We start from the raw sequence: 24,843 nt of genomic DNA on the forward strand, positions 1-24,843 counted from the left end.
ACAATGTCAGATTAGAAAAATTAAGCTTGATGATATGAATCTGTGAAGATGTGATAAATTCTGTGAAAATATTTTTAAAGTGTTATAAATATTATAGTGGGACTTCATCTACAAGATGAATAGCTTGCAAATATTTCCTGCCAACCTGTAGGTTCCCTTCATTCTGTTGACTGTTCCCTTTACTGTACAAATACTGCATACTCTCACTCACATGTGAAAACTCAGAACCCTAATTGCATAGCAGTAGGAAGTAGAGCAGCGATTACTAGTGGCTGGAAAGGATGGCAGGAGGCAGGGGTGAGGAAGGAATGGTTAATGAGTGTAGGAGTGCAGCTGCGTAGGAAGAATACAGGTTACAGTTCTGTAGCACAGTTGGATAACTAACCAAAAACAATTGCTGTTTATATCAAAGTAGCAAGTAGAGAGGACTTTGTTCCCAATTCAGAGAAATCATAGGTCTTTCAGATGATGCATATGCTAATTAGCCAGATCTCATCCTGACACATTGTATGTGTGCATTGAAATACCCACTGCACCACATAACTGTGAAAATTAAACGCATTTTAAAAGTTAAAACATAAGACAGGTTAGATACACATAAATGGATACACGGATACATACATACACAGAAAGATGCGAAAGCTAGAAGAATATAATTCAACATGTGAATAGTGGTCCTTTCCAGGTAGAAGATTACAATAGGGTACATATTTGAAAATCATCTTATTCTTGACTTGTTGCAATGACTAAGTATTGAGTCTATGTTATAAAGAAGTAGGCAAGAAAAAAAAAAAAACAGAAGCTGACATTAAAAAAGTAACTTTTAAGGTAGCATTTTCTCTGGCACTTTAATGGTGACAGAGTAAAAGGTGAGTACTGATTTATAATTTACATTGGCACATTTGAGACAGCCACCACTGCAGAGACATGAATTAAAGTCCTGACACATGAGCAGAAAGGCAAACAGACACAGATATGAAACAAGCCCAACTCTGTGCTTAATACCAGACAACACCAAACATTGTAAGTGCAAGGCATTTCTAATCATGTAGCAAAAGTAAGGCCTTTTCTTTTTTACCATTATAAACGTTCATATGCTGTGGGGATCAAACAAAACTACAGCAAACAACTTGAAACATGCATCAACAGAATCAAGGATGTTGTAGAAATAAGGTCAAAATACAAGTCTGTTCAACGTATGTTTTGCTGAACCAACATGAAATGCACTGAAATCGCAGTGTTAACCAAGAACAGGAGGTGAAGAAATAAGAAAAAATGTGTTACATTTTCCCTGAATCATTAAAACATGAAAAAAAAATTTAATCCTGTTAATCTTCACTTAACATTGCAGAAACAGAAATAGCAAGAAAAATGCATAGCTGCTAGACCTGAATAAAATTTAAGTATCTTAATGCACATAATACCAAAGTAGAATTTTATAACATTTCCTTAATTACTGAGTTGATGATAGAAAGGTTAATCACTATATATATATATATATAGAGAGAGAGAGAGAGAGAGAGAGAGAGAGAGAGAAGCAATTAAATCTTCTTCAAGTATGAGAACACAACACAGAGTTTTGAAAACTTTCAAGAGAGATGATGTCCACAAATGCATTGAAGATGCTCGCCTTAAGTCAACCTTAGGAAGTCCCCACATCCCTTTCAGCAGTCCCTCTTCTGTTGAATTCACATAACTTACCTCTTGTTTGCCACCTGATTGCATTTGTTGATTGGCTGGAGCCTAAAGACTTGCTCTATTTTTTCCCATGTAGCTGTAAACTACCCAAATAAATTATTCAGGAAAATAAAACTCAAAAAGGTTGTGCACATGGGAAGATATGTTATCAGTGAATGTCATTCCAAGAGATTTCAGCACTCACAGTTCTGTGGCAGTGTGGGGCTGGGGCTTCCCAAGGAAGCCAGTGCTGCTTGTGCTAGAACATCATTCTCAGATGTCACCCTTCCTTCTTCTTACCTTGTCTGTTTTCCCCGATTGGAATCATTCCATGTGTGACATCCGAACCAAGCCTGAAAACCAAGAAAACCCATTCCAGTTTCCACATCGTCTTCTCTGACGTTCTCTAGAGGAAAGGGGAACCATTTTTCTGCCAAGGGCCATTTGGATATGTAGTCATTTGTGGGCCATACAAAATTATAAGCTTCAAAAATTATCCTGCTATAGATTTACGGAGTTTCAAGTCCCACCTGTAGTGCCTTGCAGGGCCAGATCAAATGATTTTGTGGACTTTATTTGGCCAGAGGGCCAGATATCCCCTACCCTCTACTCCAGAGAACACTGCGCCTCCCACATATTTTGGCCAGACATCTGGGATTGCTCTCACATTCTTAAGCTCACCGAAGAGAAGACAGGAAAGACTCAGCATGCCATTCCTTGTCGCTAGATATTACAGCTCTTTCATTTCACATAAGGTGGTAATTCATTTCTTGATATTTTTAAATCTATGGGCATCTTAACCACCAACAGATGATCCCAAAATCGGGACACCACATGTCCACACTATAGTGGAGGGAGTACCTAAAATATTGCCACAGAGCTGAGTTTTCTTTCAGGTGCAGGAGTCAGTATTTTGGGCTTCATGCACAACGTACCCCCTGCAATGTGATCATTGATGTAACATTCCTAGAGCACACTGGCATCACTTTCTGAGAGGGCGTTCCCTGGTTCTGTCAGTAGACCAGAAGGCAAAGTGCCATCGGAAAGCTGAATATCCAAGGTTTACAATGATTCTGCTTATCTTTCCTCCTCCCTTCTGGAAGTTTTTAACTTCCAAGGTCACAATAATAGAACTGTGCTAGGAAAAACACAGCCACTCTTGGAATAAGCTCTGCAGCTAATGCTAGTTAGAGATATAAAGTAACCTTTCTTCCTTCCTCCCCACCCTGTCTCCAGCACAAATGATATTTCTAATGCTGTTTTGGAAATGGTGGTCAACATTACTAAGGAAAAGGATATTGTTTTTTTGACAGGCAGAGCTAGACAGTGAGAGAGAGAGAGAGAAACAGAGAAAGGTATTCCTTCCGTTGGTTCACCCCCCATATAGCTGCTACGGCCAGCGTGCTGCTCCTATCCGAAGCCAGGAGCCAGGTGCTTCCTCCTGGTCTCCCATGCGGGTTCAGGGCCCAAGCACTTGGGCTGTCCTCCACTGCTTTCCCGGGCCACAGCAGAGAGCTGGACTGGAAGAGGGGCAACTGGGACAGAATCCGGCACCCCAACCGGGACTAGAACCTGGGGTGCCGGCACCGCAGGCGGAGGATTAGCTAAGTGAGCCACAGCACTGGCCGATATTGATTATTTTAAATACTTCCTTTGCATAGTTTATTTCAAATTTCTTGAACTAGAATGAGTAATAAGAAAAGTTGTTGATGGCTTAAGTAGCTATATAAACGCATATACTTGTAATTATCTTCTTTTATAATGTGATGTATATAATGAGGGCAAATCCATTAATTAGGAAAAATAATGAATGTTTAGTCAAAGATAAAGAAAAATACAGTAAATATTTAAGTAGCTATACTATATTTGTATCAGGGTAATGATATGCAATGAAAGTAATAAAGTGGCATTTGTGGCTACAAAAATAGACCTAATACTTTTCTTAAATGGAGTTTGAAAGGAAGTTAATCAAAGATGTACTACATTTTTATATCATGTGAAAGAAAAGTAGCTTTGATGATCTATTAATCAAGTTCATGGACATAAGAATTAAGAGAATTCAAGAGGATACAGCCTTGAAATAGGAGCCTGTCAACACAGCCTGTTTCTTGACTAATTAGTAAATCAATCCTAAGTAGAATGTCAGCACCTCCAAATGAGCTTCTTATTGTTAATTTATCTTGGTATCCCTGCATAATTAATCACATAATAAGAAATAAGATAATAAGAAACAGTTAAAATGTTAATCTACATTGAAATAATTTAGAGCTGGTTTTTCCTGTACTGTGTTTTACATAGTGTTGAAGCAAAGATACTATGTAAATTGAAAAAAATTATTTAGCATATGGAGAGACCCAGAGCGGGATCCTGGCTTTATACCCCTTTCCCACATGGTAGTGGGCCCAGACTGCAGAAGCTTCTCTGTTACAGACACTTCGGCAAGTGCATCCACGATAAAAACATGCAGCCTTCCAACATTCACCACGTATTAGGCCTGCGTTTCTGAAAGCCACAAGAATTAAATCCATTTCTGTGCAAATTATTATACATAACTAAATTACAACTTGTTGCAAATCATGAAAAATTATGAACAGGAAAAATATGGTGCTGACAGCATAGAAAGGTGCTTGTTACCTAATACCATTTTCCTAAAAAAAGAAAAAAAAATGGGAAATAATGTTCCAGTTCTCTCTACGTGTGCATTAACAACACGTGTGGTAGGGATCATTTGGGGGGGAGAGAGAGAGAGAGAGAGAGAGAGGAAGAAGAAGAAGAAGAAGAAGAAGAAGAAGGAGGAGGAGGAGGAGGAGGAGGAGGAGGAGGAGGAGGAGGAGGAGGAGAAATTCTGAGCCAAGCATTTCTTTACCCAAATGGAACCAAGCATCTGACTCTCGCAGTGTCTCTAAGTGACCCTTGAAATTGAATATATAAAAAAACTTACATTACCTACATGCACTGTCCTTAGTTAATTGGTAAAACAATGTATTGAATATGAAAGATAACCTAGTCCTGATCCATCTTTTTTGACCAGAGCAGTACCTGGTATTTGTATCCTAGCAAATCTTCACACAGGCTGAGTGATGGTAAAATATACACCTATGGTGAAATAGTAAGGTATTTTTGGAATCAGTCATTGGCATGAAGATTTTCCAAATATTTTTTTTTTTAAACCTGAAGGTCATTTGTTGGCTGCCATTAAAAGGAATCATGGCAAAGTTTCAGTGACAGTTTGACCCGGGACTCAAAAAAAAAAAAAAAAATCTCAGAACTCATCAGGACTTGTTTTCCTCCTATGTGGCTCACTATGGGGATGTAAAGGGCCTCTTTGATCCCAGACGTTCCCCAATGTGTCCAAGCCCTGCAGACGCACAGTGTCCCTGCCTGTCCACCAGCACCCTAAACCAATAGCAGAAGCAGTAAAAATGAGGCCATCTCACCATCTCAGATCCTAAGACGCCAAAATGATGTAAACAAAGATGATGAGGTTTATGTGGCAAAGGATATCTGTAGTTGTGCCATCAGGTAGGAAGGGGAGTGAATTTGGCATAGCCCTAAAAGGTGTACCTATTACAAAGGGATGTGTGTGAGTTCTGTTAGCAGAGCACAGCACACAGTGTCAGAGTTATCTAGGTCATGTTCATTCGTTCTGCTAGGATGTGGACTGTTTGAGAGCAGAGGCCATGCCTCATTTTTACCCATATCTTTCCTTCTAAGCATGATACTTGGTAGTGAGAATGAAAGTATTATTTATTAATTGACTGGATGAATGGATGGAGAATTCATGAATACGCGAGTATAACAAGGGCAGCTTGGATGAAGGATGTTGTAATAAAACACGTAGACAGCTGTGGAAGGATCAAGGTGCCTCCAACATAATATAACTCTTCCTGGTCCTGGACCACGATGAAATAAAAGGCACAATAACACAGTATTTGAGTATTTGCAAAACCATTTTGTGAGAAACTTCTCTTCATTCCCAATCAATAAAAGCTGGGCATTGACAATCAATAATTCTTTCTCAACGGAATTTTTCACCTTACAGACAACATCATAGTCAGCTGCTCCAAGTGAAGGTGTGTGTGTCCATCAGCTTTCCAGTGCTCCGGCTCTGAAGAGGCACGCACCTTCCTAAGCTCAGCACATACTATTCATGGAGCAGTGCTGTTAAAGCTACTTCAACGAAGTAAGAGGAGCTGTCTGAATTTCTGATTCTGCTAACACAGGTGTCTGTTGCCTGGATCAGGAATGTCTAAGCGTTTTCTAGCCACTGTAACTCTTCAGAAGCCAGATTTCTTTCCTTCTTCAAACCTCGAAGTGCCTCGTCCATCTGTTCCTGGGTAGTTCTGGCTATAGCTGTCAGAGCGTCCTCAGCTTCAGATTCAAACTACAGGCTCCTTGGGATCTGTTGGGATCCTTACCCAGGAAAATCTGGCTTCGTCCAATTTTAACTTCATTAAAATCTTGTTGACAGGGCCGGCGCCATGGCTCAATAGGCTAATCCTCCGCCTTGCGGCACCAGCACACCAGGTTCTAGTCCCGGTTGGGGTGCTGGATTCTGTCCTGGTTGCTCCCTCTTCCAGGCCAGCTCTCTGCTGTGGCCCGGGAAGGCAGTGGAGGATGGCCCAAGTGCTTGGGCCCTGAATCCGCATGGGAGACCAGGAGGAAACACCTGGCTCCTGGCTTCGGATCAGCGCGGTGCGCCAGCTGCAGCACGCCGGCCGTGACGGCCATTGGAGGGTGAACCAATGGCAAAGGAAGACCTTTCTCCCTGTCTCTCTCTCTCACTGTACACTCTGCCTGTCAAAAAAAAAAAAAATCTTGTTGACAGGGATTCTGCAGTCTGATTCTAATAAAGAAAAACATGGAAAATGGTTATTACAACCAATTAGCTGTGAATAAAAGGGAAAAAGGAAAACTGTTGCAGAAGTGTTGAAAACATCTATCTTTTTATCACTAAAATGGGTCTGGGTGATTTTTCCAGAGTTCTCAGAATATTTTGTCATGATTAGGAGGCCCTTCTGCAATTGCCTGTAGCAGAGCTCAATGCACGAAGTCAGCCTCGATTCTCAACAACCAACAACTGAACAGTTAACTTCGACTTTGAGAAAGGTACCAAGATCCATGTCACACATGGCATCCTCTTTATGTGAGTATGAATACAATCATGAGTTCCTTTATTGTATATCATGTGACAATTATTTTCCCATTTATTTTGCCCTGATTCCAGCACTTAGGTTTACATGTAGCACCCAAATTGATCATGAAAAGGGAAGCTGTGACCTCTTTACATTGATATTGTTAGTAATGAAGTTTATGTAGCCTAACTAGGAAGTCTAAGATCTTTTGTGGTTTATCAACAGACAATACTTTTATTTTTAATGTAAAAATAGCACATGATTTTTTTTCCAAGTCATTTCTCCAAACTGTTAATTTGGAAAATAATCATAGATACATGAAAATATTTATAACCAATTAACCATTGATGTGACAAAGTAGCCTATTTCTATTTCAAGGATCAACTCTAAATTCCATACATAAAATCTGACAGGTCTTTAAAAGTGTTGTGTGTGATTTCTAGATAAATACTTCATCTACGTTTAGTGATGACCTAAAGGAAACACTCTGTGGGACTTTTTTATTTCAGGGGGAACACTCCTCAAGTTGCTTTGCTGACAGCAATTTCTTAACAAAAGGACGCAGGGCTAAACATTCTTTCCAGGTCTCAACCCTGAGAGTCAAGATGTACATTATGGGCACTCATTTCCACCAGCCATTGTGAGTGGAAACTGACCTGCTGGTGTTACACTCAGCCAAAGACTAAATGTCAAATAAATGTTTTATCTAAAATTCTACTGTTCCACTATGCCAATGAGTTGTGATTCAGTTTTTGCTCTTGCTGAGTTAGCAGGGATAACTGAGAAGTAGCAAATATCCTCCCTTTTCCTATATCTAACATAGTGCCCAACAAATAGTGATATACAATCATTTTATATAAACCACATAAAGATTGTTTAAATGAAAGAAATCATTTATAAACATATAATGTTCTTATTCCACAGATATAATAAGAAACTTGGAACAGTCACCCTTGAATGTGACGTAACATTTCAGAAATTCTGCACTGAAGTTAGAGGGACTGCATCCTTAACAAAAATTTCAGGATATGCACTTTGAGTCACGCTGATCTTTCAACAAATTCCTATGGGTTGAAACTCTAGATACAGATCACTTAGAAATCCAGAAACACATAGATTGTTTTTTATCTGGGTCTTAGTTTTCCAGTTCTGGAAGCAGCCACTGATATCAGTTATAGATTAGTGTACCGCCATGTCACAGACCTGCATGTCAATGATTTTGAAATAAACCTATTAATACAGGAAGACAGTTACAGAGCAAGAGTCATGCACAGCTTATTATAGCTTAACATCATGGACGGGTAAATCTAAAAGGAGAATGTAATGCTCCTCTTATTTTAACATCCAATCTCTTAACTAAGACACTGGTAGAACATTTGCCAGACACAATCAAGTAACATATCTTTCTGAACTGAGCTGTTTCATAACATTCTCCTTTTTATATCATTCTGGTCCCTTTTCAGTGACTGACGTTATTTGTGTCATGCACCATCTGTATTGAATCAATTCCTTGCTCGCTCTTTCTCTCTCTCTCTCTCTTGTTTTTTTTTTTTCCTTAACAGATCAAGACTGCTAGTATGAAAGACACAAAATTCTGTTTCCCTGTCTACTGTTATTCAACTTTCATACTTTTGAGTCCAAAGTCTTCCTTCTCTTTAGTAATGTTCTGTTTTCCTCATTTGCACAGGTAGGGTCAATTTTCTCCTATGGGCTCGGCTTGCTCTTGCCACAAAATGTACTGGCAGCATGCCAGTGCTGTACTTCAGTTATTCCAATTTTACATGCAGTCTGTCTGCCTGCCTCAGATGTCCCAAAACATAAGTGATGTGAAGTTCCTGTTTTCAGGAGGAAATCTCAACCACTAAGGGGAGCATCGTGTGATGAACGTTCCCTCTCATACAGCAAACAGGGAATGTGAGAGGTTTCCTGAATCAAACATTATTACTGGTTCTAGCAGCTTGTGGTTTTTCATCTGTTTACAATGTTATGCCCCAGATTAGCAAAAAATACATTACCATCTTCATGAAAAACCAGGGGACATGCTCTAATGTACGGTTAAGGTCTGGAGTGATTACAAATTTATTCTAAACAATAATCTGATCAGAAAATTCATAGAATGATCTGATGATGGCATCTTCAACAACATCTGTGTGTGTGTATGCAACTGGGTTGGTGCCAAAAGGCTGTTAAAAACGTGAAGCCTTGAAGAGATTTTTAAACTTAAAATGAAGTGAAAAATCCTATGTTGTCTTTGCTCCGAGGTCTCTCAGTATTTGAACGTTACAATCACGAGAGTATGTGCAATGTCTTAATTACTTGTGTCTTTATCAGCGATGACAAATGACGCTCTGGAGATGCATCTTTCAAGTATGGAGCTTTAAAAATGAAGGAAAAAAAAGAAAAAAAAATGAAGGAAATATCCATATACTAAGTCAGTATCCTCACTTTGTGGTTTGCAAAATTCAAACAACAAAAATAAATATCACACCTGGGATGAGCACTCATGTTTTTAACTTCCAGGATGGTGTTCTTTCCTTAATTTTGAGTTTTATAGCCATGGATATAAATACCTGTTTTGAGTCCTTTTTTCTAAAGTAAAAACAAAAATGAAGCCAAATAACTTGATTTTTCTCATATAAGAAAAAATATATTTCATCCCTAATGAGAGTGATCTAGATACTAATTAATTCTACTTTGGTGGTCTAAGCCAGAGGGCTTTTTTATATTAGCCTATTTAAATGATAATTTGACCTGATTGTATGAGAAAAAAGATGTGTATTAAAGCATGTAGCACAATTAATGACTTCTCTGGAACAAGTTTCTCTATTCATGTTCAGTAGCTGGACTACTAAGCTTCTTTATATTAATGGAGCTTCCACCATCCATATCCAATACTCCCGTTAAGAACAGAGACCTCCTGAAATCTCCAACTATAACAGTGGATTTGTCCATGCCTTGCTGTTCTGTTTTTGCATTGAGTGTTTTGACAGTCTCTTGCTTTATACACAGTCTCCAAGGACAGAATCAACACTTTACCGATACTCAATCCCATTTGTCCCTCATCGTCTTCCATCCCAAATGATTCATGTCTTTTTACCATGACAGTGGAGAAGGTTTAATGCCAAGTTGATGCATGAAAATAACACATAGCACCTATGTGAGCTGGCTGGTGATTCCACTGCCTGTGAGGCCAACATCCCATATGGGCTGCTCCACTTCTAATCCAGCTCCTTGCTGGAGCACCTCAAAGAGCAGCTGAGGACTGCCCAATTGCTGGGGCCCCTGCACCTGTTTGGGAGACTTGGATAAAGCTCCTGGATCCTGACTTTGGCTTGGCCCAGCCCTGGTATTTGCGACAATTTGGAGAATGAGCCAGCGGTTGGATCTCTCTGTATCTACCTTTCAAATAAATATAAAAGTTTGAAAAGTTATCAATTCATTCTTCTCAGTTATTAGAGAAGGTAAGGCCTTTTGTGTTATAACAGAAGTCACCCTCCATTTTAAGTCAAAACATTTCTCATGGAGCCTTGCTAAGTCCCAAAACCTATTATATTATTTAATAGAGCATCAGGTTGCATATTTTCTTTTATTTAAACAAAACAAATAATTTTGTGCCTAAAGTTAAAATTAAATGTCACCCTAAACTTTTAGGAAAATAGTAATTTCATTTTAAGATAATACTACTGGAAATAAATATATTTTACCCAGTACTCCTCTTGGTCCCTTCTCATTCTGATGTCCTAGTATTGATTTCCTAGGAAAAGCCACGGTTGCTGTGTGTGTCATTGTTGGAAACAGACCTGCTCTTGTATATCAAAGTCTGCTGGAGGCAGGGTTCTCTGGGGAAAGTCTACAGGCGGTCTCTCCAGAAGCCCCGTGGGATGCCAAACGATACCTCGCTAATTCGGCTCAAGTTGAAAACTGAGCCTTCTCCCTCACTGCCTCAGAAGGGTGATTTTTCAAGGTATCAAGAGGAACTTCACTGAAACTCAGGTGTAAGAAAAAATAGGCATTGATTAATTTCCTTGCCAAGTGGAACAATTGCCACAAGAATAAGACTATCATTCCCTGCAATTTTACCAGACACACAGAGGAAGTCTAAAGACTGGGTGAGCCTAAAATCAACAAGAGGTACAAGAGTGGGACTTTCAACGACACCAAGCTCACACAGCCATCTCAAAACAGGGACAGTTTTACCAAAAGACTGAAACCTACAGTGCATTGACTCAAATTCTCTTTGCCAAGGAAACTGCCTGTGATTATCTTTTAAGCACAATAAATGGTTTTTGGATTAACATTTCCTTCTTTAGGTATGTTAATGCACTTAATTAAGTTATAAGTATATCTACATTTATGGAAACCAATTTATATCTTTCAAGGAACTTTTCATAGCTGTACTCTGATCCATTATGTATTACTTTGAAAGTTACACTCTCTAGGAAAGTCCAACTTTCCAACTTCTTGGACTAAGCCTTACTATAAATTCCATTGACGAGAATGGCTAATAATTTGATTACAGGCATGTAGAAATATACCCATGTTTTAGCAGTCATTGTGAAGACTTTCATATTATATGTTATACTTTTCACTCTAACTACGTTTTCAGTGATTAGTACTTCATTTGTTATTCTTAGTAAACATATTAATCAGTTATCAGTGAAGTAAAAATGAATGGGACAATAAACACCCAAAAATAAAAGCTCAATAATAAATATTAATGCATTAATGATAATAATATAAAGTATGGACAGATAAGATGTTTTCAGAAAAATGTTCTTTTATTTAAAGAATTTATTACTATGTTAAATTGTTGATTAAATATTGAGAAGCTCAAAAGGCAAAGGGACAAATGATGTACAAAGGTCGCTGGGCAAAGAAATAGAGGATGTCTATTTGTATTGACTGATAATTCTGCTTCATTTTAATCACTTTTAATTCTTTACCTTCTAAACAGAGTGGGCAGGCACAGGACATGCACAAGAAGAGATTTAGCAACATGTGAATTTGAACAATGACTAGAACTTTGTTAGAGGAAACCAGCGTACAGTTTAGAACTAAAATGACCCCAAATCTTCTGGAATCTACTGGATATATTGCATGACCACAAAAAGGTGCTAAAAGAATGGCTATACACACACACACACACATATATATTTCATTGTCATTGTCATAGTTCTCAATGATGAAAGTAAAATACACCAAGAAGTGGAAGAAATAAATGCAAATGCAATATGGAAAGATGAGAAAGACCAAATAAGCAGCATTTTGTATAGGCACCAGGCCATAATTGCCAGAGGAAAATGTCTTTGGCTCCACAAATATCCTTTTAGGATCTGCTGTAGATTCTGATGCTTTTATAGCAAAAGTCTTGAATGGAAAGAGTAGCATATACATGATTTTTTCAAAAAAAGAAATGTTAATTGGGATGTTCTCTACAGTATATCTAAGAAATCTCATCTATAAGTACTGTGTTGTAAAATTATAAATGACCCTAGCCAAAAACCAACCACAAAACAAGAGAGAATATAAAGCACACATAAACTAAAGTAGTAGGATGAATTGCATTCATTTTTTCAGTAGAAATAAACATTTCATCTGACCCCAAACTTGTAAAAGGAATGGCCAGTGAAGTCTTTTTTTTAGTTTTCATTATTTATTTTTATTTATTTGAGAGGCAGAAATACAGAGGGAGAGACAGAGATAGAAAGAGAGAGACAGAGAGAGCGAGCGGCATCCCCCAACTTCTAGTTCACTCTCCAAATGCTCACAGTAGCTGGGGTCAAACCACGTTGAAGCCAAAAGCCCAGAATGCACTCCAGGTCTCCACGGTGGATGGCCAGGTCCCAAGCACTGCACCACCATGGGCTGCCTCCTCGGCGTTAGCAGGAAGTAGGAACCGGGAGTGGAGCTGGGACTCACACCGGGCACTCTGATATTGGATGACAGGATCCATACAACACAGGCAGCATCTTCATCACCATGCCAAACCTCACCCTCACCGCAGAGCATTTTTATGAGATAAATTCTATAAATATACAAAGAGCAGGATGAAACAGTTATGGATGCCAGTGTCTAGTATGAAGGTCATTGTGTGTGTGCAGGTAGAGAAGAATTTCAACTACCTTCCCTAGAGGTTCCAGATTAGAATGACTTATTTTAATACATTGTGTCAACACAAAGGTAAAACAGATGCAAATAAAACTTACTATACTAGTTGACTGAGTGCATATTAAAGCCCAATGCTTTTGCTGCAAATACAAATAAATACAATAAATTACTTTCTTAAAAACTCATAAACACTTACATGTAATCAGAGACGTTATTGAAAAAATTCATCAGCTAAAAATGGAGAACTATCAATAAATATAAGAAAATAAGGACAGTGTTGGAAATCAGAGGTTTCCAGTGCTGGAACGGGAGGTGAGCTGAAAGCTCTGTAGCCCAAGACAACAAGTGGGAAAGCAGAAGGAGGAGCCTAGAGGGAACGAGGCTTGAAGCCCCATGGGGGAAAGTTCACCAGGCTAACTAGAGGAGAGAGAGGGAAAAAAAGGGGGAGCTGTACGGACATGAGTCTCTCTCTCTCCACTCACCTCTCAAAGGCGAGCAAGACAAGGAGCAGGCCCCATTTTGGACATATGTAAAGTGGTGCCCGCCATCAGCCAAGCAGAAAAACCTGACTCTCAGGGGGTGAAATAACAGAAGGTTAGGACCTAGTGCATGTGTGGAGGTAATGAAATGAGACTGTGAAAAAAGAGACAGTGGGGGAGAGAACTCACAGAATTCACGTGAGTACTCTCCAGAGATGCTACAATGCGGTAACCTTGGCAACCCGGTGGGAGACTGCAGGGGAATTTGAGCCCACACTGAGGGCAGCACAGATCCTTTGCGTGGTCCTTGGGAAAGACCAGACGAAGGTTATGCCCACAGGAGCCAGAGACTGGAAGCTGACTACCTTCAATTTCGCTCAGCTGTCCAGAATTACTTCCCTTCTGAATGAGAGAGAGAGAGAGAGAGAGAGAGAGAGAAAGAGAGATTGATTTAGCACTCCTAACCTGGGAGTGTCACCTTTGGCACACCCTTAACCCTGAAGAACCAAATAGAGCTCTCAGGCGACACCCATCTCAAGCCTCTAAGGCTCCATCAAAAGCAGACAGTCCACTTAATACAGTCATAGTATAACAAGAAAAAAACACCACAGCGAGGGAAGAAGAGTCCAGAGAATATCTCCACAATGCCAAGCAACAAATGCAGAAACTGAGGAAACAAGAACAAGGAAGACATTATGATGCCCCCAAATGAACAAGACACTCCAAGCCAAGATTATGAAGATGGTGAGATGGAAGAAATGCAAGATATGGATTTCAAAAATTTATGGTAAGAACATTTAGAAGTTTTCAAAAACAAATGCTTAAGCTACAGAAATCCTTACTGGACAGGATAGAAAATCTCTCTTGTGAGAAAGAAATCTTAAAGAGGAATCAAAATGAAATGCAGAAACTAGTAGAACAGGAAAGTGTGATAGTGAAGAGAAATCAAAATGAAATGAAGAACTCAATAGAACAAATGACAAACACATTAGAGAGCCTTAAAAACAGAATGGGTGAAGCAGAAGAGAGAATATCAGACTTAGAAGACAGAGCACAGGAAAGTATATGGTCAAACAGAGAAAAGAATCGGAAATTATAAATCTAAAAAATATTGTTGGGTATCTACAGGATACTATTAAAAAGCCGAACATTCAGGTTCTAGGAGTTCCTGAAGGCATGGAGAGAGAGAAAGGATTAGAAGGCCTTTTCAGTGAGATACTAGTAGAGAATTACTTGCATTTGGAGAAGGACAGAGACATCCTAGTACAGGAAGCTCATAAAACCCCTAATAAACATGACCAAAGAGATCCTCACCACGACATGTTGTAATCAAACTCACCACAGTGAAACATAAAGAAAAGATTCTAAAATTTGCATGAGAGAAATGTCAGATGACTCTCAGAGGATCTCCAATTAGACTCACAGCAGATTTCTCATCAGAAACCCTACAAGCTAGGAGGGAATGGTGAGACATAGCCCAGGTACTAAGAGAGAAAAACTGCCAGCCCAGAATATTATATCCTGCAAAGCTCTCATTTGTGAATGAAGGTGAAATAAAGACCTTTCATAACAAACAGAAATTGAAAGAATTTTTTGCCACTCATCCAGCCCTGCAAAAGATGCTTAAAGATGTGTAGTTACACACAGAAACACAGAAACACGGTTAGCAACATGAGAGAAGGTAAAGGAAGAAAACCTCACAGCAAAAGATCACAGGAAGTTCAAAGCATATATTAGAAAATATCTTTGGGAAAATGGCAGGGCAAAGTTACTACTTATCAATAGTCACATTAAATATTAATGGCCTGAACTCTCCAGTTAAAAGGCACAGACTGATTGGGTTAAGGAACAAAACCCATCTATTTGCTGCTTACAAGAAACACATATTTCCAACAAAGATGCATATAGACTGAAAGGGAAAGGCTGGAAATAGATATTCCATGCCAACAGAAATGAAAATAGAGCGGGCATAGCCATCTTAATATCAGACAAAATAAACTTTAACACAAAAACTGTTAAGAGAGACAAAGAGGGGCACTATATAATTAAGGGATCAATTCAACAGGAAGCTATAACGATTATCAATGTATATGCACCTAATTACAGGGCACTGGTTTATTTAAAAGATATGTTAAGGGACTTAAAGGGAGACTTAGACTCCAATACAATAGTACTGGGGGACTTCAATACTACACTCTCATATATAGACAGATCAACTGGACAGAAGATCAACAAGGAAACAGTAGATTTAAACAACACTATAGCCCAAATGGATCTAACAGATATCTACAGAACTTTTCATCCTACATTTAAGAATTTACATTCTTCTCAGCAGTACATGGAACCTACTCTAGGATTGACCACATACTAGGCCATAAAGCAAGTCTCAGCAAATTCAAAAGAATTAGAATCATACCATGCAGCTTCTCAGACCATAGGGGAATGAAGTTGGAAATTAGCAACTCAGGAATCCCTCAAGCATATGCAAACATATGGAGACTGAACAACATGCTACTGAATGAATACTGGGTCATAGAAGAAATCAAAAGAGAAATCAAAAACTTTCTGGAAGTAAATAACAGCACAACATACCAAAATTTATAGGATACAGCAAAAGAGTGTTAAGAGGAAAGTTTATAGCAATAGGTGCCTACATCAAGAAATTTAAAGGCACCAAATAAATGAGATTTCAATGCAACTAAAGGATCTAGAAAAACTGCAGCAAACCAGACCCAAATAGACTAGGAGAAGAGAAATAATTAAAATCAGAGAAGAAATCAACAGCATTGAATCCAAAAATAATTACAAAAAATCAGCCAAACGAGGAGCTGGTTTTTTGAAAAAATAAACAAAATTGACACCCCATTGGCCCAACTAACTAAAAAAAGAAGAGAAAAGACCGAAATCAATACAATTAGAAATGAAAAAGGAAACGTAACAACAGACACCACAGAAATAAAAAGAATCATCAGAAATTACTACAAGGACTTGTATGCCAGCAAACAGGGAAAACTATCAGAAATGGATAGATTCCTGGACACATACAGCCTACCTATATTGAACCAGGAAGACACAGAAAACTTAAACAAACCCATAACTGAGACAGAAATTGAAACAGTAATAAAGGCCCTCCCAACCAAGAAAAGCCCAGGACCACATGGATTCACTGCTGAATTCTACCAGACATTTAAAGAAGAACTAACTCCAATTCTTCTCAACTATTCAGAACAATCGAAAAAGAGGGAATCCTCCCAAATTCTTTCTATGAAGCCAGTATCACCTTAGTTCCTAAGCCTGCAAAAGATGCAGCATTGAAAGAAAATTACAGACCAATAGCCCTGTTGAACATAGACACAAAAATCCTCAATAAAATTCTCGCCAATAGAATGCAACAACACATCAGAAAGATCATCCACTCAGACCAAGTGGGATTTATCCCTGGTATGCAGGGATGGTTCACTGTTCACAAAAAATCAACATGATACACCACATTAATAGACTGCAGAAGAAAAACCATATGATTATCTCAATAGATGCAGAAAAAACATTCAATAAAATTCAAAACCCTTTCATGATGAGAACTCTAAGCAAACTGGGTATGGAAGGAATATTCCTCAATGCAATCAAAGCAATTTATGAAAAATCCACGGCCAGCATCCTATTTTATGGGGAAACATTGGAAGCATTTTCACTGAGATCTTGTACCACACAGGGATGCCCACTCTCACCACTGCTATTCAATATAGTTCTTGAAGTTTTAGCCACAGCTATTAGGAAAGAAAAAGAAATTAAAGGGATACAAACTGGGAAGGAAGAACTCAAACTATCCCTCTTTGCAGATGATATGATTCTTTATTTAGAGAACCAAAAGAACTCTACTAAGTGACTTTTGGAACTCAAAGAAGAGTTTGGCAAAGTAGCAAGATATAAAATCAGTGCACAAAAATCAACAGCCTTTGTATACACAGGCAATGCCATGGCTGAGAAAGCACTTCTAAGATCAATCCCATTCACAATAGCCACAAAAACAATCAAATACCTTGGAATAAACTTAACTAAGGACATTCAAGAGCTCTACAATGAGAATTACAAAATCTTAAAGAAAGAAATAGAAGAGGATAACAAAAAAAGGAAAAATCTTCCATGCTCATGGATTGGAAGAATCAATATCATCAAAATGTCCATTCTCCCAAAAGCAATTTATAAATTCAATGCAATACCAAACAAAACACCAATGACATTCTTCTCAGATCTGGAAAAAAGGATGCTGAAATTCATATGGAGACACAGGAGACCTCGAATAGCTAAAGCAATCTTGTACAACAAAAACAAAGCTGGAGGCATCACAATACCAGATTTCAGGATATACTACAGGGCAGTTGTTATCAAAACAGAATGGTACTGGTACATAAACAGATGGATAGACCAATGGAACAGAATAGAAACACTGGAAATCAAGCCAAACATCTACAGCCAACTTATATTTGATCAAGGATCCAAAACCAATCCCTGGAGTAAGGATAGTCTATTCAATAAATGGTTCTGGGAAAATTGGATTCCCACCTGCAGAAGCATGAAGCAAGACCCCTACCTTTCACCTTACACAAAAATCCATTCAACATGGATTAAAGACTTAAATCTACGACCCGACACCATCAAATTATTAGAGAACATTGGAGAAACCCTGCAAGATACTGGTACCAGCAAAGACTTCTTGGAAAAGACCCCAGAAGCACAGACAGTCAAAGCCAAAATTAAATTTTGGGATTGCATCAAATTGAAAAGTTTCTCTAGTGCAAAAGAAACAGTCAGGAAAGTGAAGAGGCAACCAACAGAATGGGAAAAAAATATTTGCAAACTATGCAACAGATAAAGGGTTGATAACCAGAATCTATAAACAAATCAAGAAACTCCACAACATCAAAACAAACAACCCACTTAAGAGATGGGCCAAGGACCTCAATAGATGCTTTTCAAAAGAGGAAATCCAAATGGCCAATAGACACATGAAAAAATGTTCAGGATCACTAGCAATCAGGGAAATGCAAATCAAAACCACAATGAGGTTTCACCTCACGCCGGTTAGAATGACTCACATTCAGAAATCTACCACAATAGATGCTGGAGAGGATGTGGGGAAAAAGGGACACTAACCCACTGTTGGTGGGAATGCAAACTGGTAAAGCCACTATGGAAGTCAGTCTGGAGATTCCTCAGAAACCTGAACATAACCCTACCATTCAACCCAGCCATCCCACTCCTTGGAATTTACCCAAAGGAAATTAAATTGGCAAACAAAAAAGCTGTCTGCACCTTAATGTTTATTGCAGCTCAATTCACAATAGCTAAGACCTGGAGACACCCAAATGCCCATCAACAGTAGACTGGATACAGAAATTATGGGACATGTACTCTATAGAATACTACACAGCAGTAAAAAACAATGAAATCTGGTCTTTTGCAACAAAAAGGAGGAATCTGGAACACATCATGCTGAGTGAATTAAGCCAGTCCCAAAGAGACAAATATCATATGTTCTCCCTGATCAGTGACAACTGAGCACAAAAAAGGAAACCTGTTGAAGTGAAAGGCACACTATGAGAAACAATGACTTGATCATCCCTTGTCCTGACTGTTGATGTACAATTTAATATTTTATCCCTTTCAGTATTTTTTGTTCTACTTAATACTATTGGTTGAACTCTGTAATTAACACACAATTATTCTTAGGTGTTTAAATTTAACTGAGAAGTGATCCCTGTTAAATATAAGAGTGGGAAAAACAGAGGGAGGAGATGTACAATTTGGGACATGCTCAAGCTGACTTGCCCCAAATGGTGGAGTTAGAAATGTGCCATGGGATTCCAATACAATCCCATCAAGGTGGCATTTACCAATGCCATCTCACTAGGCCAAGTGATCAGTTTCAGTTCACACTTGATCACACTGATAGGTCCAAGATTCAAAGGGATCACATAAACAAGACTAGTGTCTGCTAATACTAACTGATAGAATCAAAAAGGGAGAGAAGGATCCAACATGGGAAGCTGGATACACAGCAGACTCACAGAATGGCAGATGTCCTAAATAGCACTCTGTCCTCAGAATCAGCCCTTAATGCATTCGGATCTGGCTGAAGATCCCGTGAGAGTATTTCAGGCATGGAAAGCCAAGACACTCTGAGGGGGGAAAAAAAGCACCTAAATGAAAGATCTCTGCATGTGAGATCCCAGTAGGAAGAACAGGCCATCAAAGAAAGAGGTACCTTTCTCTGCAAGGAGGAGAGAACTTCCACTTTGACTATGACCTTGTCTAACTAAGATCAGAGTTTGTGAACTCAAGAGGCTTCCTTAGCCTTGGCAACTCATGACAAGAGCCTAGGGAGGTTACTGACACCATAAACAAGAGTGTCAAATTGTTAAGTCAACAACAGGAGTCACTGTGCACTTACTCCTCATGTAGGATCCCTGTTCTTAATGTGTTGTTCAATGTGAATTATTGCTAAAACTAGTACTCAGTGTTTTACACTTTATGTTCTGTGTGGGTGCAAACTGATGAAATCTTTACTTAACATATACTAAATTGATCTTCTGTATATAAAGATGATTGAAAATGAATCTTGATGGGAATGAAATGGGAGAGGGAGCGGGAGATGGTAGGGTTGCAGGTGTAGGGAAGTTATGGGGGGGAACCATTGTAATCCATAAACTGTACTTTGGAGATTTATATTTACTAAATAAAAGTTAAAAAATAAGAAATCAAAGGTTTCAAATGAGGTTATTGGAGAACGATGTCCACACACAGAAGGCTCTGGGCCCACGTGGAGCTGTGAGCCAGAATCATGCACTGCACACAGCTGATACTGGCCATGCACCTGACCACGCCAAAGCCCGGGTTTCTATCATTCGTCCCCTACCGCTATGGGGTGTGAGGACATGACCGCAACACTAACCATGGGTATGTCCTAATGGTCCCACCTCTCAGAGACCAAGTCCCAAAGCTGGGGCTCATGTTGAGGAGTTTTTTTAAAAATTATTTTGTTTATTTGAGAGGCAGAATTGCAGACAAAAAGAGGGAGAGATAGAGAGAAGACTTCCATCCGTTGGTTCACTCCGCAAGTGGCCACCACAGTTCTAGCTGAGCCGATCTGAAGACAGGAGCCAGGAGCTTCTTCAGGGTCTCCCACATGGGTGCAGGAGCCCAAGCAATTGGCTATCTTCCAATGCTTTTCAAGGTACATTATTAGGGAACTGTATCAGAAGTGGAGCAGTAGGGACTAGAACAGGTGTCCGTATGGGATGCCGGTGCTGCAAGTGGAGGCTTAACCTACTATGCCGCATTGCCAACCTCCAGGAGAAGTTTGATACATCCTTCCCACATTAAGGAGGTCACAAAGGTCATCATAAATACTTGAAACACATTTCTATACTAAAGCATCCAAACAGGATAACCTGGTATTCCAGCACAAAGGCAGAAAACATAAAGTCACCCAGAATATAAGCTTCAAACCAAGCATCACTGACGAAAATCCCATTAAAGCACAGTGAAAAACAAACCAGCAAGTTCAATGGGAGACAGGCAGGTGCACAAAAAGGGGAAATTCTTCACATTGGCAGCCTTTCAAATTAAGTGCATTTACTACCTCCACATAACACAAAAGAACAAGCCCACAAAAAAGACACTGCATTAAAGAACATGAACACACCAAAGAGAGGTTGCAAATTTAAAAAGAAAAAATACAATTTTTTTTAATTCTTAGGCATTAAATGTTTTCTTTTTAAATTAGACATGGTAGGGGTAGGTTTTGATGCAGTGGTTAAGAGCTTCCATGTAGGAGTTCCTGGGCTCAAGTCCCAGCCTGTGATCCAGCCTCCTGCTAAGATGTATTCGTAAGGCAGCAAGTAATGACTCAGGTTGTTGGCTCCTTGCAAACCATGTGGGGGACCTGGATTCAGCTCCAGGCTCCTCACTGAGCCTGGTACAGCCCTGTTTGCTGTGGACATTTGAGGAGTGAATCAGCAAAGGAGACATTTCTCTCTCTCTCTCTCTCTCTCTCTCTCTCTCTCTCTTTTTCTCTCTCTTTTTCAATTTAAGTAAAAAGCCAATGAATATGTTTAAAGTTCATGGAAAACAGTATTAAAAGGTAAACTATATTTCCATGATTTTTTAAAAGAATTAATTAATCACAGTAGATGTATCGAATACAAAACAACACAATTGAAGTATGAACCACTAAATTGGAAGAATAAGTTGAAAATGCAGCTAAAATTGAAAGATAGGAACTTGTGAAGAAACAAATTGAATCTATAAAGATTAGCTTCATTGGCTCTAATACATCTCTAATGAGGTAAGCATTATGCAAATGTAGTGTCTGAAAGGAATAATGGCTCACAGATTTCTCAGAATAGAAAATTTCAAGTGCTCATTTTGGAAAAGCCAGCAATTGGAAAACATAGAGGTTCCTCAAAAGATTAAAAACAGAATTGCCATGAGATCTATGGATCCCATTCCTGGTAAGTACCCAATGAATTGAAGTCAGTATGCTTAAGAGATGCCTGCACTCCCACGTTCATTGCAGCAACATTCACGGTAGCCAATGAATCGAGGCAGCTTGTATCTACTGACAGATGGCATCCTGCCAACAATGGTGTAGCTTTCAAAAAACCTGAAAGGGAGCACTTCAGATGTTCTTACCTCAAAGCACGATAAATATCTGAAATGATGGACATGATAATAAGACTGATTTGATCTTTCTACAGTGTGCATATGTATCAGAACTTCAAATTATAACCCACAAATATGTACAATTAGATTTTCCAATTAATAATAAACAAAGCTTGAAAAATAAAGTAACAAAAATCACAGCAGACACAATAAAATAAACTGAAGGCTATGAAGTAGATGGAGAGTTGCTGAAGTGGACCAGGGAGGACTCCCAATGAATGGGAGTGAAGCAGCAACTCCAGAGCTCGACCCTACCTATCCGGCCAGTCTCTCTGTCTGTCCTGTAGGTATGTGCTTGTGTATCTCCCCATGCATCAATACATATTTACAAACAGGCTGAATGAAATTTCTACACAAGAATATGAGGAGATGGAAGAGGAACTATTTAGGAATATTAAAAATAAACTAAGATAGGACCCAGTGTTGCGGCACATCAGGGTAAACCACAGCCTACAGTGCCCACTTCCCATATGGGCACCAGTTCCTGTCCCAGCTGCTCCACTTCAGATCCAGCTCTCTGCTAATGCTCCCAGGAAAGCAGTGGAGGATGGCCCGAGTCCTTGGGCACCTGCATCCACGTGCGAGATCCAGAGGAAGCTCCTGGCTTCTGGCTTCAGCCTGGCCCAGCCCTAGCAGTTGGGGAGTGAACCTGCAAACGGAAGACCTCTTTCTCTGCCTCCACTCTCTCTGTAATTCTGCCTTTCAAATAAATAAAATAAATCTTTAAAAAAATAATAATTGAAAATGAATCTTGATGTGAATGGAATGGGATAGGGAGCTGGAGATGGGAGGGGTGCGGGTGGGAGGGAAGTTATTGGGAGGAAAAAGCCATTGTAATCCATAAACTGTACTTTGGAAATTTATATTTACTAAATAAAAGTTTAAAAAATAAAATAAATTATAATTGTCTTACTTGGAAAAAAAGTAGGTATAATTAATTGCTTTAGCACTTGCAATAAAAATTCTAACTCAAACTGTGTATTAACTATTTAAAACTAATCATAAAAATGAAATAGAGTTAGCATGTGTAACTTCTAAATCACTAGTGAGTGAAAAAAAAACAATAAAACACACCAACAATCCATTTTGAAGCCTGAAGAAAGATAAAATATAGAAACAATCAGGACACATGGTAAAAAAAAAATGATAAATAAATGATAGCACAAACAAGATTAATATATTTGTAGTAAGAATAAGTGAAAAAATAAACTCCCCTAATACACGTGGTGACTAGCTGATTAGATTAAAAGCTGTTACAAAATCAACAAGAAAAACTAATAATAAACTTGCTCTCTCCAAGTGACAGCTGAAACAAATAGTCCAGAAACACTGGAAGATGAGGATCAGATCAGATACATGAGATAAACACAAAGTAGTCATTAGGAGAGAAAAGTTAAAGAATGCTATAGATAGACAATAACGATATATAGATAGCAAGGAGCAGTCTAGGCTCAGGTGCAGCTTCAACTCCTGGCTCCAACTTCCTGACAATGCACAGCCTGGTGCCTCAGTGGTGTCCTCACGTGGCTGAGTTCCTGTCACCCGTGTGGGAGACCTGAAGTGAGTTCCCAGTACCCGACTTCAGCTCAGCCCCGCTTAGCAATAGTGGGCATTTGGAGAGTAAACCAGCGATGTGAGTTCTCTCCCTCTCTCTCTCTTACTCTCTATCCCTTTCTCCTTCCCCCCTCTCCCTACCAAATAAGTAAATAAAAATTACAAGCAAATGTTACTTCATTATATTTGTCTGTGTTTCTATTCATTAATAAATGACATTCTTTCAAGATTCTTTGCATAAATCAGTTCAAAGTTCCACCATTCCGACTCTGCAGAATAGATCATTTTGTAACCCCTGGAGAAACACTAAGAAGAAACACTAAGAAGAACCAGAAGATTTTGTATGTATTAGCTCATGATCCTCTATCAGTAAATGTTAAATGCTGTAATTAGACTGAAATTACTAATTTTTCCTTGGCCTGGGGATCAAAGGATAGGCAAGGAAAACTTGATTAGGAAGTGTCCATGGGTTTGTATGTAGTCCTGTCAGTTTCTCACTTTCTGCTTTTGCTTTTGCCATGCAACCAAACCATCCCTGGATTTCAAAAAGGTTGAGAGAAAGGAGCAAATGCATTAATACTGTGCTCCACAGTGAAGCATCTGCCAGAGGCCCCCCTGGGGCAGCCCCACGACTTCCTGCACACGTAGACCCCACACACACGCAAGCACATACCTGGCGTTCACACCCACTGCATGGGGATGCATGGGAGCGTGGACTTGCAACAGGAATTTGACATCCCATCACTGGTTTTCTTAGGAGTCCCAGGTCTATTGAGAGAACCCAGACACTCAGTCTTCAGGAATCACTGCAAAACCTCTTGCCATGGGAAAGCTAGTCCTTGAAAAGTTATGTTTCAGTATGGCCCAGGAGCAGCTAGCATCAGACCTGCAAAAAGAACACATTCAGAGCTTGCCGCTCTGGGAGTGTGGCGAGTGCCTGCTCCAGACAAACTGGCAAGATCGACAACTTGTTTTTTTTTTTTTTTACTTTTATTTAATAAATATAAATTCCCAAAGTAAAACTTTTGGATTATAGCGGCTTTTCCCCCCATAACCTCCCTCCCACCCACAATCATCCCATCTCCCCTTCCCTCTCCCGTCCCATTCACATCAAGATTCATTTTCAATTATCTTTATATACAGAAGATCAACTTAGTATATACTAA

The sequence above is a fragment of the Lepus europaeus genome, chromosome 9 (assembly GCF_033115175.1).
Source record: "Lepus europaeus isolate LE1 chromosome 9, mLepTim1.pri, whole genome shotgun sequence".
Taxonomy (NCBI): Eukaryota; Metazoa; Chordata; class Mammalia; order Lagomorpha; family Leporidae; genus Lepus; species Lepus europaeus.